The sequence below is a fragment of the Podarcis cretensis genome, assembly GCF_951804945.1.
Source record: "Podarcis cretensis genome assembly, chromosome: 6".
Lineage (NCBI taxonomy): Eukaryota > Metazoa > Chordata > Lepidosauria > Squamata > Lacertidae > Podarcis > Podarcis cretensis.
The window spans coordinates 11,135,177-11,152,813 of NC_137175.1; the positions used below are offsets into that span (position 1 = coordinate 11,135,177).

Consider the following 17,637-nt stretch of genomic DNA (forward strand, 5'->3'; position numbering starts at 1 on the left):
AATAAATAATATTGCATAGATTTGTTATATTACACAGTGACCTTCCCAAAAGATATACCAGGTTCTTCAGTTTCGCCCCTACACCTCTGAGGCGGGAAGGGTTCACACTGCAGAAGATAAGATGTTCTCAGTTGCAACAATATTCCATACATCAGGGGTCAGCGAAGTTTTTGTGACTTGGGCCGGTTCACGGTCCCGCAGACACCACGGTGGGCCGGAGTGTGTGTGTGTGCGTGCGCAAACACTATTTCCGACACTCCTTCTGGTGTGGAGGAGGCACACACAGTTTCCCATTGGCTGCAGGAGCTTGCTGCAGCCAATGGGAAGCCAGCCAGCATCGCAGAAAGCAGTCCCCGCTCTGCTCCGTGCTGGTTTAACACAGCGCACGGGAGCCAACCACTGAGCGGGCGGCAGGGGTCCCCAAGCAGGTGGCGGGGGTTCATGGGCTGGTTAAACAACCCCCATGGGCCGCTTGTGGCCCATGGGCCTTAGGTTGCCGACCCCTGCCATACATCAGTATCAAGCACTTTGGGAAGGCTGGGATTTGGCAGCAAGAACTAAATCTAACACATTATTTGCACAATTGCTGCTTCTCAGCATATGCCAAGCTTCAGATAATACATCAAAGCAAGCTACAGTATACATACATTCTGCATTGCCCAGGAAGCCCATCATAAGAGTATTCATATTGGCTCCACAGACATCCTATATACTTTGGACATATTAACTTTCAACAGAATTCAGAATGCCTAATTGCTGTCTAAAACAACTGAGTTTTGCAATTGAGACTGCACTGCAAAATCCAAGGTGTTGCTTGTCAACATAAAATATCTCACGTCATCTCCATATCTAACCCTTTCAACTGTACAGAATAGTTTTAACTGTAAACCTCATTCATAGTCACAAACACACTGACTGCATTATTCTTGCAATGAAAGGAATAATAATAATAATAATAATAATAATAATAATAATAATGGTTTAAATTTTAGTGTTATGCAAATGAGTCTTGGGGTCCCTTGTTCTCCACTTCTCCACTCTCCACTGCAGCATAACCAGTGTCAGAAATTCAGATATGTAAAGCTAGGTGCCAAATGTCTCCTTAAACCAAGGTTACAGTCACCAAAATGGAATGTCCAGTTCCCATTTGGGGGCAAGCCAGCTCTAAACTCTTATTTTTCAAATGATGGACTGACTGTGATTGATTATCAGTTAAGCATCTGGCTACTTCAGATCACAACCTTGAGCTAGTGAAGAACTTTGAGAACTTAAAAAAGAAAAGTCACTTTATCCAGGGACCATCCACATATACATTGGGCTATTCCTACCTCTTTTTCTTAATAGTGACATGGACCATTCATAGCATAGGAATATTCTTCACAACTCAGACCAGGGTTTACGTGGTTTATGAAGATGACTTGTTTCAATAAATCAAAGTTAGGTTTAAGCACATTTAAGTTTGGATGTTATACTACACTGTGGTTAACTGAAAACAGAACCACAAGTTTCCAGCCTCATCCTCATAGCTGCACTAGAGGAGACCAGAACAAGGAGCTGATGAGCCCATGGCTCATTCAGCAGGCCACTGTAAATTAAATGTTATCATGTTCATGACATTGATGTGGCTAAGAGGGCAACTTGCACAGAACCTCTTTGGCGAAACAATAGCTAATCTAGGATTTGAACCCAGGCTCTAATTCAACACTGTCCAGGGATACCTTATCTTTCACATGGTCATGCAATACACAGTAATGGAAGTCTTGTATCTGTTATACAAACTCCTGTTGTCCCACAGATGTAGTTTTGATCGCTTCTATATGGCTAAGGGAGCAATTCTAATTATGGGAAGCCAATGTAATTCACACAGCCTTAAATTAAGCCAGTGTAAAGTACACAACTAGATGTTGTAAAGAAAAATATTGCATAGGAACCTGGAATGTAAGAACCATGAACATGGGTAAGTTGGAGGTGGTCAAAAATGAGATGGCAAGAATAAATATTGACATCCTGGGCATCAGTGAACTAAAATGGACAGGAATGGGTGAATTCAGTTCGGATGACCATCATATCTACTACTGTGGGCAAGAAACCCGTAAAAGAAATGGAGTGGCCCTCATAGTCAACAAAAGAGTGGCAAAAGCTGTACTGGGATGCAATCTCAAAAATGATAGAATGATCTCGATACGAATCCAAGGCAGACCTTTTAACATCACAGTAATCCAGGTTTATGCACCAACTACTGGTGCTGAAGAAACTGAAATTGACCAATTCTATGAAGACTTACAACACCTTATAGAAGTGACACCAAAGAAGGATGTTCTTCTCATTATAGGGGATTGGAATGCTAAAGTAGGGAGTCAAGAGATAAAAGGAACAACTGGCAAGTTTGGCCTTGGAGATCAAAACGAAGCAGGGCAAAGGCTAATAGAGTTCTGTCAAGAGAACAAGCTGGTCATCACAAACACGCTTTTCCAACAACACAAGAGACGACTCTACACATGGACATCACCAGATGGGCAGCATCGAAATCAGATTGATTATATTCTCTGCAGCCAAAGATGGAGAAGCTCTATACAGTCAGCAAAAACAAGACCTGGAGCTGACTGTGGCTCAGATCATCAGCTTCTTATAGCAAAATTCAAGCTTAAACTGAAGAAAGTAGTTAAAACCACTGGGCCGGTAAGATACAATCTAAGTCAAATCCCTTATGAATACACAGTGGAAGTGAGGAACAGGTTTAAGGATTTAGATTTGGTGGACAGAGTGCCTGAAGAACTATGGATGGAGGCTCGTAACATTATACAGGAGGCAGCAACGAAAACCATCCCAATGAAAAGGAAATGCAAGAAAGCAAAGTGGCTGTCCAATGAGGCCTTACAAATAGCGGGGGAGAGAAGGCAAGCAAAATGCAAGGGAGATCGTGAAACATACAGGAAATTGAATGCAGATTTCCAAAGAATAGCAAGGAGAGACAAGAAGACCTTCTTAAACAAGCAATGCAAAGAAATAGAGGAAAGCAATAGAATGGGAAGAACCAGAGATCTGTTCAAGAAAGTTGGAGATATGAAAGGAACATTTCGTACAAAGATTTCCATAATAAGGACAAAAGTGGAAAGGACCTAACAGAAGCAGAAGACATCAAGAAGAGGTGGCAAGAATACACAGAGGAATTATACCAGAAAGAAACGGATGTCTCATATACCCCAGGTAGTGTGGTTGCTGACCTTGAGCCAGACATCCTGGAGAGTGAAGTCAAATGGGCCTTAGAAAGCACTGCAAATAACAAGGCCAGTGGAAGTGATGGTATTCCAGCTGAACTATTTAAAATTTTAAAAGATGATGCTGTTAAGGTGCTACACTCAATATGCCAGCAAGTTTGGAAAACTCAGCAGTGGCCAGAAGATTGGAGAAGATCAGTCTACATCCCAATCCCAAAGAAGGGCAGTGCCAAAGAATGCTCCAACTATCGCACAATTGCACTAATTTCTCACGCTAGCAAGGTTATGCTTAAAATTCTACAAGGAAGGCTCAAGCAGTATGTGGACCGAGAACTCCCAGAAGTGCAAGCTGGATTTAGAAGAGGCAGAGGAACCAGAGACCAAATTGCAAACATGCGCTGGATTATGGAGAAAGCTAGAGAGTTCCAGAAAGACATTTACTTCTGCTTCATTGACTATGCAAAAGCCTTTGACTGTGTCGACCATGGCAAACTATGGCAAGTTCTTAAAGAAATGGGAGTGCCTGATCACCTCATCTGTCTCCTGAGAAATCTCTATGTGGGACAAGAAGCTACAGTTAGAACTGGATATGGAACAACTGACTGGTTCAAAATTGGGAAAGGAGTACGACAAGGCTGCATTTTGTCTCCCTGCTTATTTAACTTATATGCAGAATTCATCATGCGAAAGGCTGGGCTGGATGAATCCCTAGCCGGAATTAAGATTGCCGGAAGAAATATCAACAACCTCAGATATGCAGATGACACAACCTTGATGGCAGAAAGGGAGGAGGAATTAAAGAACCTTTTATTGAGGGTGAAAGAGGAGAGTGCAAAATATGGTCTGAAGCTCAACATCAAAAAAACGAAGATCATGGCTACTGGTCCCATCACCTCCTGGCAAATAGAAGGGGAAGAAATGGAGGCAGTGAGAGATTTTACTTTCTTGGGCTCCATGATCACTGCAGATGGTGACAGCAGCCACGAAATTAAAAGACGCCTGCTTCTTGGGAGAAGGGCAATGACAGGCCTAGACAGCATCTTGAGAAGTAGAGACATCACCTTGCCAACAAAGGTCCGCATAGTTAAAGCTATGGTTTTCCCAGTAGTGATGTATGGAAGTGAGAGCTGGACCATAAAGAAGGCTGATCGCCGAAGAATTGATGCTTTTGAATTATGGTGCTGGAGGAGACTCTTGAGAGTCCCATGGACTGCAAGAAGATCAAACCTCTCCATTCTGAAGGAAATCAGCCCTGAGTGCTCACTGGAAGGACAGATTGTGAAGCTGAGGCTCCAGTACTTTGGCCACCTCATGAGAAGAGAAGACTCCCTGGAGAAGACCCTGATGTTGGGAAAGATGGAGGGCACAAGGAGAAGGGGGCGACAGAGGACGAGATGGTTGGATAGTGTTTTCGAGGTTACCAGCATGAGTCTGACCAAGCTGCGGGGGGCAGTGGAGGACAGGAGTGCCTGGCGTTCTCTGGTCCATGGGGTCACGAAGAGTCGGACACGACTAAACGACTAAACAACAACAACAAAGTACACCAGATCCATACATGGTTCAGGAGCAGGGCTACTGCCGGCAGAGCCAATCTAGTCCTAACAGAGGGGAAACAAGCCTTTAAAATACAGTTTGACCTATACCACACTTTTTGCCAGTGCAAGTTCCACTGGGCTGGTAGGTCACATGACTGAAATGAACCAAGTCAGGAACCAGCACAAGTTCCCTCAGCCCAGTCTCCCACACAACACCCATTTTGCAAAGTTTACGCCAGTGTAAATTCTGTCAGTCTCAGCTCAGCCAACTTAGCCAGAGCTGGGGACTTATACCAGCTGAACTAGGTATCTGCTGGCTAAACTGGAGATTTGACACATCCTAACTCACTCAACCCAGCGGATCTAGGGTGGCACCCTAAAGCAGTAGAAATAGGGGTGCATAATAGCCATTAACACAATCTATGGAGTCCATTCCCTTTACTGCATAACTACAAAGATTATTACTGCTTGTGTTCATACTTTGCAACAGAGGTGGTCCATATAGTTCCAGTAAAGGTAAAGGACCCCTGACAGTTAAGTCCAGTTGCGAACGACTCTGGGGTTGCGGTGCTCATCTCGCTTTAGTGGCTGAGGGAGCCAATGTTTGTCCACAGACAATTTTTCCAGGTCATGTGGCCAGCATGACTAAGCTTCTGGCAAAACCAGAGCAACGCATGGAAACGCCATTTACCTTCCTGCCAGAGCGGTACCTATTTATCTACTTGCACTTTGACGTGCTTTCGAACTGCTAGGTTGACAGGAGCTTGGGCCGAGCAACGGGAGCTCACCCGTCATGGGGATTTGTTCCAGTAAGAGGTGTTAAATATTCACCCCACTGGATTTTAGTAGGGTCAACAAATCACAGCAGTTGGTTTTTCTCCCACTTCTAAATTCCAGGGTAGATTATCCCATTTGTAGGATCCACCATAAAACCCATAAAACCCTTCCTTTACATACGCTTTTCTCCATTTAGGAAGCTGAGTATCTTCCAAGACAAGGAGGATGTGATATATTAGGGTTTTTACTTTCATGCCTCATGAAAGCAGCCTCCTGTCTTATCCAAAATGCGGGTCTCTTCTTCATATCTTCAGGGAACAGAAGATCCAGATAATAAAGTTAAAGTCTAATCTCTAAACTAAGGACGAAGCAATTGTTCTATACTTTAAGATGGAACAAAACCAATCTGAAATATCAAGCGCATTCAGGATAATAGCCCTCTCTTTGATTTTCACCACCTTACCTATCCCTAAACTGGTGACTTCAAAACCAAGTCTTACCATTTGATATTTTCAAATCTTTAGTTACAATTCAGATTGGAGGTGAAGCAGGAGGCATAATTTTCCTATTTCACCATCTCTACAAGAAATAAAAATATACGTCGCTGCCAATGGCTGTGTACTGGTTTAAAATCCTCAATTATGCCAGAGATATAGATGGCAACTACATTCACATGTTCCAAATAGTCTCACAAACTGCAGCAGGAATGGTCAGCTATGCAATAAGGAACAAGATACAGTATCCAAATAGAAGGTCATTTCTGCTCCTATGCAAGATAGTCTCACTAGAGCCAGAGGCAGTCTCCAAGTTAGAAGGGACAAGGGACTTGCCACACCCCAAGGTACAAGGAAGTTAATTATCTTAGTGCACCTCCAGTCTAAAGTGAATTAGTCGAAGGGACAGGGCAGCAGATGTTATAAACAAATCTAGAGGTCTATTATCCCCTACAGTGCTATAGGCTATTCCCCAGGCAAAAGTCTCTCCACCCAGTTCTTTTCAGAGGAAGGAAATGGTTTCTGTTGTCACTGATACATCAAGTTACACCCTGGAGTAGGCCGAGGCAAGTTGTCAGCAACAAACAGAAGGGCAACAAACCTAACCCCAAGAATGACTCCTGCCTCCAGGCAAGACTGTCTGACTATTAAACCCTTAATGATTTGGGGCCAGGGTTGTTTTTTTAAAGTAGTCATCACTCATTCAAACCTACTAACCAATAAAATCAGTTTGGTTGATGGGTGCAAAAGATAGGGCTTTCTTGGTGGTGGCCTGGCAATTGTGGAACTCACTTCCTATTGCACTACTACACATTTAGCGCAAACCTTAAAGCATGCCCAGAAAACTCGTATTCCAGACTGCCTTTAACAATGTTTATGCTATTGATTCTTGATGCTCCATGCTTCTTCGCAATTTTGCCTTCTTATGCTTTTGATACGTTAAATGTATCCTAATATACCGGTATCTCATATCATTGTTGTACACCACATTGTGAGGGTTATGCACTAAAAGGCAGCCTATAAATACTTCCAATAAATGAATGTTGATGTCTATCCCCACAGCACTGGTAGCAAATTAGGTCCCACACTTACAGACAGGGATGTTCCCCTCCTTGACCTGTAATGAACTACACACTTTTGGCTTTAGTGCCAAAAGATGTGAAATATTTGCTATTCTCCTTTCTCTGCTTTCTTCCTTGCATTGGGAAAGTTGCAATTCTTCCTCTAAGAAAAAATATCACATCTTAAATGTCCAGGTTCCAGAGATGAAATTTCAGTTTTGATGACAATTAGAATCTGTTCACCACCTCAATCTAGTGAGTATAAAACCATCAGAGAAATATAGCCACACGTTCATGAACGGGTTCCTCTATCCCCCAAAGGAGGAATGAATAGCAGGGTGCATTCGGGCTTATGATGAGATACCACATCCACAAACTTCAAAGATCACATTGGGTTCCCTTTGCCTAAGGCAGTGTTCTCAAACCTGAAACCCCAGTTGTTGTTGGATTACAATTCCCATTATCCCTAGCAGCACCAGTGGTCAGGAATGGTGGGAGTTGTAGTCCAACAACAGCTGGAGATCCAAGTCTGAGAAACATTGTCCTAAGGTAAATGGAGCAATGCAAACCAAGAACATTGAGGAGGTTTTAAATCACAGTTGGGGAACATGAGGCCCAGAGGCTGATTGTTATCATGCAGGCCTCTCTATCCAGTTGTCAAAACTCTAACAGAGCACACCACTCCACCAGTCCTACTTCATAACTGCTTCATTGTTTTTGTCTCATCAGAATGTGTCCTAGAACTTTTATCATGTTTCTTGATTGCCTGGACAGAGGGGCATGTGTGCATGTGTAGAATGACTGTAGAAAGGTAAAATGTAAATTCATTGCTTCACCAACTTTTCCCTCTGGCACTGACAGAGCATATGTGCACCCCCCATCCCAGACTGCCCAGATGAGAATGCAGCCCTCCATCTAAAAAAGGTTCCTTACCACTGCCACAAGGCCAAATCATGCACTCAGCACCAGGATTATCAAAAACACAACCAGCCTCTCATGATGGCCCCAGGGAGTTGGCACCTATGGCCCACAGCAGTCTTGCGACCAGAACTACCTTATCTGCAGAAATCAGCAGGTGAAATTTTTCAATATGCAGAGATCAGCATGTACAGAGGTACTAATAAATGTCTGCAGATCAAGATGCTGTTCCGAGCACAGGAGCAGGAACCCCAGCAACGCACACACAAATAAGGAAGTTGGCAACCCAACTCAAAAGCAGAGAAGTGGAAATCAGATGTAGAAATGCTTGCTTGGACTTGCGGGAATGCGGGGGGGAGGGCAACGGGGCTGAAATGTCGATGGATATGTGTCTGTAAAGGGCGAGCTTGAACCCTTCAACAACACAGGGGCCTTATGAGGGGGGGGGAACCTCCTCCCTCCAAATAACATCTCAACCTAGGAGTGGCAAACAGGAGCATAAGAAACTGCTTTACAGACCACTGGCCCATCTTAGCCCAGCCCAGGAATGCCAGCTAGGCCCCACGACCATGGGTGCCCAGGGCCGTGGGTGCCATGCCAGGATTTTTGTTAGGGTGGGCAGGCAGGCTTTTACCGGGGGGTGAGTGGGCATAACCTCAGTTTTTAAAGTATTTTTATTGATTCTTGTTGACCTTTGGGGCGGCTGGCCCCTACATGGGGAATTTTGCGTGTGCTCAGGCACCCAGGAAACTGGCACCTACATCCCAGCTCACACGGACTGGCAGCAGCAGCAGCAGCAGCAGCAGCAGCCACCTTACCTGCAGGCGCTGGGCCCCGAACCTGGGTCCTCCTGCATGCAAAGCAGATGCTCTGCCGCTGAGCTGCAGCCCGACAGGGAAGCTGCCTTGCAGCAAGTCAGGCAAGCGCTGGCCCTCGGTACAGTCCACGAAGAGGCCGGATCTCGTCGTCGTCGTCCCTCCCCCGCCCCCACCCCGAGCCCTACCGGGGACTGAGGCGCTAGGGACCGAGCCCACTGGGTGCGAGGCACCTGCCCGGCCACGGAGCCACGGCCCTCCCTCGAGGAGGGAAGGCACGGGTCTGGCCCCTCACCGCCCCTCCCTCCCTCTCCGAAACGAGCCTGACGAGTCCGAAAAGGACAGGGCCTCTTCTTCCCTCAGAGTGGCCCTGTGAGGGGAAGGGGGAGAGGCAAAGCCTCGACGCTCTCCTCACAAGTAGCTCCTCTGGCTCCTTCTCCTCAGGCGGGCCGGGAGAAGGTTGTTTTTTTGGGCCCACCCGCCCCCCCCTCGCCCCGCTGTGGGGCTCCAGCTGTTTCCCTCAGGGCCAGGCGCCCAACCGGGTCGGGAGGTGAGGGACCAGAAGGACGGCGGCGGCAGCGGCGGCGACGGTTAAGCGCCCTCGGCGGTTGGTTACCTGGCACCGGCCTCTCGCGGCGCGCGCGCTCGCTCGCTTCCTCACGAGACCCGCTTGACACCAAGGCGGAAGTGGGACCCTCTTTTTCGTCGTCGTCGTTTTCACCCCCTTCTCCCTCGCTATCTCCCTCGCCCTCAACCCCGCCCTCAACCCTCTTTTGACAGGCAACCGGGGAGCTTCCAATCGAGCCCCGCCAAAGGGCCGTGACGACATTAAGCCCGCCCCGCGTCCCTCTCCTCCCGAAAGCCCACCAATAGGCCGCGGCCTATGCTAATGAGAGAGGGAGAGAGCGGCGCTGCAGACACACAGGCATCGTCTCTCCCACACGCGCGCGCGCGCGCGCGCGCACACACACACACAAACACACGCCCGCCTCAACGGCGCGCGCGCGCATGCCGCACGCTCGCTGGGGCGAAGGGGGCTTCGGCCAATGGCGTGCTCAGTACGGGGCGTGGCCATGCAAATAAAGGGGGGGGGGAAAGGCGAGAGAGGGATGCTTTGCGAAGCATCCTGAGCGCTGCGGAGGGGCTGGCCAGGCATGCGGCGTTGCACATCCCTAATGTGTTGCACGGGGGTCTTTGCACGGCGTGGGGTGGGGTGCTTGGCTTGCATAGCCAGGGAAGGTTCAGAGAAGTCCGTCGAAAGGGTCAAGGGGACGGAGCGACTCGCCTACGAAGGAAATCGGCGTGATGCAACGTTTGCGGGGCGACGGGGGAGGCGGCGCAGCATGGTGGAAGTTTTCGAAATCATGCATAGAGAAAGTGGACTGGGGAAAGTTACTCTCCACCCTGCTCTCTCTCATTTTGTTATTTATTATTTATTTCGACCACTTATATACCGCTCGTAGTTAAGCAAAACTCCTAAGCGGTTTACAACACATCTTAAATAAACAGTAAATACCAAAACAAAAAGGAGATAATTTCTACGTTCTGTAAAGCTTAACTAAGCAGAACACCCTCGTCAGTATCAAAATAAACATTGCCTCATAAAAACATAGCTGTCAACGTTTCCCTTATTCCGAATAGGATTCCTCACAAGAAAAGGGAAAAGTTGACAGCTATGACATAAAACTCAGCTGCAAAAATAAAATAAAATAAATGCAAGAGCTCATATAACAAGATTTCCAAGTAAGCTGAATGTTGTAAGATTCAGGACATGGGAAAGAAGTGCAGAGTTAAACCGTGGAACTCCTTCCTCCAGGAGGCAATGATAGCCACTGACTTGGATGGCTTTAAAAGGGGGTGACACAAATCCACAGAGCAGAGGTCTGTCATTGGCTAGTAGCCATGCATAGCTATGCTCTGCCTCCAGCAATGTTTCTGAATGCCAGTTGCTGGAAACCGCTGAAAGGGGAGGGGTCTTGCCCTCATGTTCTGCTCACTGGTTTCCCACAGGACCCTGTGAGAACAGGATGCTGGACTAGATCAGCCACTGGCCTGATCCAGCAGCCTATTCTTACGTTCTTAGGTTATGTTCACTCCTTTTCCTCCTTCTTCTTTTGCATTGCATTAAAGCCTATTCATCTCTTCCGTTTTTAGGTGGTGCAGCGGCTGTGCATGTGTGTTTGGAAGCAAAGCCCACTCTTGTTTTATTCTGATTAACTCCCCCAAGTTTGCAAAGGGTTGCAGCCTTAACAGTGCACATCTGTAATCCTAACTCTGGCTACTCAGCAGTAAGCCCTGTTGATTTCAATGGAACTTACACCCAGGTAAGTTAACCAAGGAAACTCAAAATAAGCTGTACTATTGGTCCATCTAGCTCAGTATTGTCTACACTAACTGGCAGAGTCTTTCCCAAATCAGATTCTATTACCCTTCCCCAAGCAGAGTTAGGGTCACAATCTAAGCCTGTGTATGGGTGTTCGAAAGTAAACACCGTTGAAGAAGGCTCACTCCCAGACAAGACTCAAGTGCTAACCCTACTTAATTGGGAGTATGCTCCAGTGAATTCAGTAGGCTTACTTTTGAGGAGACACAATTTGGAATTGCACTGTGCATGCATGCAATTGCAGTCTTAACAGCACAATTGTTTGCATGTCTACTCAGAAGTAGTTCCTTACTCGCAGGTTAAGTCTAATATTGCAACCCTGAAAACAAAACCAGAGGCAGTAGGGCTTATTTCTGAGTACACATAATCAGGAGGGTGGGTCTCTCTGTAAATGCAGAAAGTACCTCTTCATACAACAGGTAGACTTGCATTGTTTGTGTTCATTACTTGCAGAGCTCACAATACGAGTTTGGCCTAGTTGGATGAACAGATATACCTAATCGTAGCCTAGCCTTATGCATGTATGCTCAGAGGTGAGCCATACCATTTTCAAAGGCTCTTCCTTGCTATTACTTGCTGGTAGGTAGGTATGCATAGGTTAGCTGTCCCAGGCAACAAGTAACCCCACCCCATTGAACACTGTAGAACTTCCTTCTGAGTAAATATTTATAGCGTTGGGCTGCAAAGTGTTCTAATCTATTACCATATATTTAAGTTTCATATTCTACCAAAGTTCTTGATGATAGTTATCAAAGCAAATACTAAACAATTCACTCTTTTTAAATCCAAAACTACGGTATACAGATCCTGCATACAGTCAAGGAATGCTGACTCACAGCCTGTAGCTGCCATGTGATTATTATTATTATTATTATTATTATTTATTGAATTTACCGTATATACTGCCCTATACCCAGAGGTCTCAGGGCGGTTCACAGAACAAAATCAAAATATAAAACCACAAAATATATAATCAAAATAAAAACAACAACCCAATAACACCCCCCCCAAAAAAAACCCCACATTTTAAAAGGGCATGTGATTAACTTATGAAGAGGTGTTTGTATATATATATATATATAAAACACAACAGCACTTTGTCATAGTCATTGTATGACTCACACTCTCTGTTGGCATAGCTCTTTACATCTCGAGGATTCTGTTGATTCATTACAAGACACCTCACGCCTTCATTATGCAATGTTAAATCCACAAGCATGTGCTGACAGCACTTGGCTGTCCATTCTATGCCAGGCAATTAACTGTAATGAGATGCACGAGCTTTTGCAACTTCAGAGGAAGATGAATAGACACAAATCTTTAAATCAGAGGTGGGGGACCCTTGTCAGCCTGAGGGCTGCGTTCCCTTCTAGGGAAGCTTCTGAGAGCCACATGCCAGTGGTGGGCGGGGCCAGAGGAAAAGTGGGTGGAGCCAGTGCCAGTGTGGTGTAGTGGTTAAGAGAAGTGGACTCGTAATCTGGAGAACCGGGTTCGTGTCTCCGCTCCTCCACATGCAGCTGCTGGGTGACCTTGGGCTAGTCACACTTCTCTGAAGTCTCTCAGCCTCACTCACCTCACAGAGTGTTTGTTGTTGGGGAGGAAGGGAAAGGAGATTGTTAGCTGCATTGAGACTCTTGAGGGTAGTGATAAAGTGGGATATCAAATCCAAACGCTTCTTCTTCTTCTTTGTTCAGTAGGCAAATTTCTGCATGCACCCTTCTCTAACCTGCATCCAGGCAACTGAGGGTCATCATCACAATTTTAGGATGCATTCCAGCCGGGCAAAAACATTCCGGGTGCAAAGCAAACCCAATGAGGGGTGCAGCTCGGGAAGAGTTTTGAGGGCAAGATTATGAGGGCTGCATTTGGCCCACCCAAATGCTCTAAATTGAAAAATAAATCCTCTAGAACAGCCTTTTGGATTCCTAGATGTTGGACTACAACTCCCATCATCCTGACCAGTAGCCAGGGATGATGGGAGTTGTAGTCCAAAAACATATGGAGACCCAAGGTTGAGAGAGGCTGCTCTAGAATAAGTAGTGGGGGGGTTAAGACTGAAAGGATGACTGCACAGACGTGGTGGTTCCCTCTTTTCTGCAGCAAATGTGATCAAACATAGATGTAAAAGCCACCTTTCTCCACAGAGCCTATGTAGCAAATAAGTTGTATTGCAGGCTGAAACTATTACAGCTATCCATTCTAGCAAGAAAAATCCCATGCAATGGAAGCTGAAATCCACTGAAAGCATGCTCAGGACAGACATGCCAATACATATTTTTAAAAGGTGGGGGGAAATGGAAGTTCCAAATTTCTGATGAGGTTTCAGCTTAATTCAGTTTTGAAACTATTTTGTGCCTTTGGTAGTTCTAAAGTGGAGAATATCCTATATTCCATGCGCTCAAATCAATTAAAAAAGAAAACAGTTAATTGTCAGGAGGAAAGGTTTGCTTTTCCATACTGTTTCACACAGGTTCTTATATCCTAACTGCAACAGTTTTGCCTTCTTTCTCACAAGACAGGAATGTGCGCTTTCCTCTATGGTGCTAATTTGCAAGGCATTTGCCATGTGCAATCTCTTCCTCTACATGCACGCAAAGTTTTTGTGTGCAAAAGAACATAAGAAGAGCCTTCTGGATTACGCCAATGGCCCATTGAACCTATCATCCGATTCTAACTGTGGCCAGCCAGTTGTCTGCGGCAAGCATGCAAGTAGGAGCCAAGTAGAAGAGCCTTCTCTCTGCCTGCAGTTTCAACAGCAACCGGTATTCAGAAACTCTGAACACTGTGGCCCCTACTGAAATCAATGGCTTACTTTCAGGGAATCTTATAAACTGGGTTACTCTTTCCTTGTTGTTGTTTAGTTGTTTAGTCATGTCCGACTCTTCGTGACCCCATGGACCAGAGCACGCCAGGCACTCCTGTCTTCCACTGCCTCCCGCAGTTGGGTCAAACTCATGTTTGTAGCTTCGAGAACACTGTCCAGCCATCTCGTCCTCTGTCGTCCCCTTCTCCTTGTGCCCTCAATCTTTCCCAACATCAGGGTCTTTTCCAGGGAGTCTTCTCTTCTCTTCTCTTCTCTTCTCTTCTCTTCTCTTCTCTTCTCTTCTCTTCTCTTCTCATGAGGTGGCCAAAGTATTGGAGCCTCAGCTTCAGGATCTGTCCTTCCAGTGAGCACTCAGGGCATTCCTTCAGAATGGAGAGGTTTGATCTTCTTGCAGTCCATGGGACTCTCAAGAGTCTCCTCCAGCACCATAATTCAAAAGCATCCATTCTTCAGCGATCAGCCTTCTTTATGGTCCAGCCCTCACTTCCATACATCTACTCTTTTTTAGATTCCCCTTGTTTTTAACAAGAAATATTTTTCAATGATACGGCTGCATCTAGACACATCAAAGAAGTGTTTCCGTTTAAAACGCTGTCGATTTAAACAGGGAAAACAGGTACAGTGGTACCTCGGGTTACATACACTTCAGGTTACAGATGCTTCAGATTACAGACTCCGCTAACCCAGAAATAGTACCTCAGGTTAAGAACTTTGCTTCAGGATGAGAACAGAAATCGTGCTCTGGCGGCGCGGCAGCAGCAGGAGGCCCCATGAGCTAAAGTGGTGCTTCAGGTTAAGAACAGTTTCAGGTTAAGAACGGACCTATGGAACGAATTAAGTACTTAACCCGAGGTACCACTGTAGAGAAAAACAGGACCCCACATCACCATCTCTTGGTGCAATGTTATATCACACACATAACACACATAAATCACTTTTTCTTTATCAGGGTAGCTGAGTTCATGGTGTAATACACTTGCAGAATTACTGAATAGTGTGACATTTTCCTTTTTTCTAGCTTTTCTTTTGATTCTTCACTGCTCCGACAAGCAGCAGAAGAGCGGGGGAGATGGGACACACCATTTTTAATTCATTCACTGTACACACAATAACGCAAGTCCCTGCCCAGATGAACTTATAATCTAATCTTAGGGAAGGAAAAAACAGCAGAGGAATAAAAGGGACAGAGAGACAAAGGTCACAAAATACGTTTGTAAATTCATTTTATACTTACTTTATCATCATTATCAGTGGGGAAGAGGGAAATTGTCTCTCTCAGCCTCCTCATAAGATCTGCTTCCTTTCATCCAGCTTTAACATTAACATTCAGGATCCGACCTGATCCGTAACTGAACCAGAGTATGCATAATTTAAGCTGCTGCTCATCTGCAAGCCCACATGGTGTAAAGTTGGGTGGATGTGTCAAATTTAGTTCCTCTCTTGTTAAATACCCTAAGTAAAGTTTGTAGAAGAAAGCAGCGATTCGTTTGCTGTAGCAATTAATAAAAACTTTTGCCAAAGTCAAATATAAATACACAATTTGCTTCTAAATTCAGAAAATAAACTAAGGGTATTCAGTTACCGGGCTTTGGTATACTGTTTCAAATAATGCAAGGTTCAGTGAACTTCACTGACACCCTAAGAGAGTTTAAGCTAGATACTAAATCCAATCTGGAATCAATGCAGATCAAATTTCCTCACTGCCAGACGATCTCGTAAACAAATTGGGAAGTTGTTGTGAGCAAGAAACCCACAACTTAATTCATTATTTCAGTTTAAATCCTGAAAGAATAAATGAGCATGTCCCAAGCCAATAGTGTGGGACACGGGTGGCGCTGTGGGTTAAACCACAGAGCCTAGGACTTGCCGATCAGAAGGTTGGCGGTTCGAATCCCCGCAACAGGGTGAGCTCCCGTTGCTCGGTCCCTGCTCCTGCCAACCTAGCACTTCGAAAGTACATCAAAGTGCAAGTACATAAATAGGTACCGCTCTGGTGGGAAGGTAAACGGCGTTTCCATGCACTGCTCTGGTTCGCCAGAAGCAGCTTAGTCATGCTGGCCACATGTCCCGGAAGCTGTACGCCGGCTCCCTTGGCCAATAAAGTGAGATGGGCGTCGCAACCCCAGAGTCGGTCACGACTGGACCTAATGGTCAGGGGCCCCTTTACCTTTTTACCCTTAAGCCAATAGTGTCATTCCAGATTTGGTTGCTATCTCTTAGATTTGCTTTTTAAAACTTGGCCTTAACCCCCCCCCCAATAGTGGAATTCATCTGCAAAAGTTCTGCAAAATGCAGCAGTATCAAGTCTTTCTTCCTGAATGAACCTACAGAGCAGGATCTGTCAGTTAAGTTAAATGTTCACCTGAAGGGATAACCAACCGTCATGCCAAAGACATATTCTGGAAAGGATCTCTACCTATCTGCAGGCGAGCAATTACACCAGGAGATGGTACGCCTGTGGTACTTAATCTTTTACAACACTGGGTATAATTGTAACTTTCACACGCACACTGTGCTTCTTAAAACCTGGGGCAAGAGGCGAAGAGCTCCATGTGCCTGTGATCTCATAAAAATGCGAAGACCAGCTTCCTTGTCTTTAATAGCTGCTTAGTGGGGAGAGACTTGGGAGATGTCTCAAATGTTGCAGATGTGAGAAAAGCAGTTAGAGGGCTAAATTCTTTCCTTTGCCCAACAAATGTTAAATGTTCAGGAGCTGTGGCCTGCTTTGCTTCTGGTTATCACCCAAAGAGTGACCCAGTTAGAGCTGCCAACTTTTGGGCTAGACCTTTCTCCTGTGCATTTGAGAGCAGCTCAGTCTGCAGGCACAAGGAGGTAATAGTGCTTTCCTCCCAGCTTTCAAAACCCGTTCCATAGATCAAACTGCTCTTAAAGACAAAGGAGCAGACAGACCGGACCAGGGTTTTTTCTTTTCTGTTTATCTGGCAACCCTGGGGCCTGCAAACTTCTTCAAGCGAACGTCAAATCATTTCTCAAAACTCCTAGAATGGAGATCCATGGTCAATGTGCCCTTGTGTGTTGTCAGCAAATAGTTCTCTCGGTTCATAAAAAGGTAAAGGTAAAGGTACCCCTGCCCGTACGGGCCAGTCTTGACAGACTCTGGGGTTGTGCGCCCATCTCACTTAAGAGGCCAGGGGCCAGCGCTGTCCGGAGACACTTCCGGGTCACGTGGCCAGCGTGACAAAGCTGCATCTGGCGAGCCAGAGCCGCACACGGAAACGCCGTTTACCTTCCCGCTGGTAAGCGGTCCCTATTTATCTACTTGCACCCGGAGGTGCTTTCGAACTGCTAGGTTGGCAGGCGCTGGGACCGAGCAGCGGGAGCGCACCCCGCCGCAGGGATTCGAACCGCCGACCTTTCAATCGGCAAGTCCTAGGCGCTGAGGCTTTAACCCACAGCGCCACACAGACTTTTTGTTTAAAAGATGCTCTGTCCCACTTTTCTTCTGCTGCGGTAAAAACGAAAAAGGATTGCACAGGGCTCATTCAGAAGTGGGTTGATGCGCATTAAAATGACAAACGTGGTTCGATGTCAAGGTCTGTCAAGTGATGCACATGCGTGGCGCGGCGGGATAATACCAATTTCAGAAACATG

General features: G+C 45.9%; 1 protein-coding gene across 2 annotated transcripts in view; it reads right to left on the reverse strand.

Annotated features, from left to right (window-relative positions):
• The window catches only part of OSBPL2 (oxysterol binding protein like 2), a 67,326-nt gene extending 57,747 nt beyond the window's left edge, over positions 1-9,579 (reverse strand). The window contains exon 1 of one of the 2 annotated variants that reach the window (XM_079979579.1): positions 9,435-9,579. The gene's annotated coding sequence lies outside the window, so the exon portion shown is untranslated. The remainder of the gene's footprint in view (positions 1-9,434) is intronic. The other variant, XM_079979578.1, reaches the window with a different exon arrangement.
• Between the last annotated feature and the right edge of the window lie 8,058 nt (positions 9,580-17,637).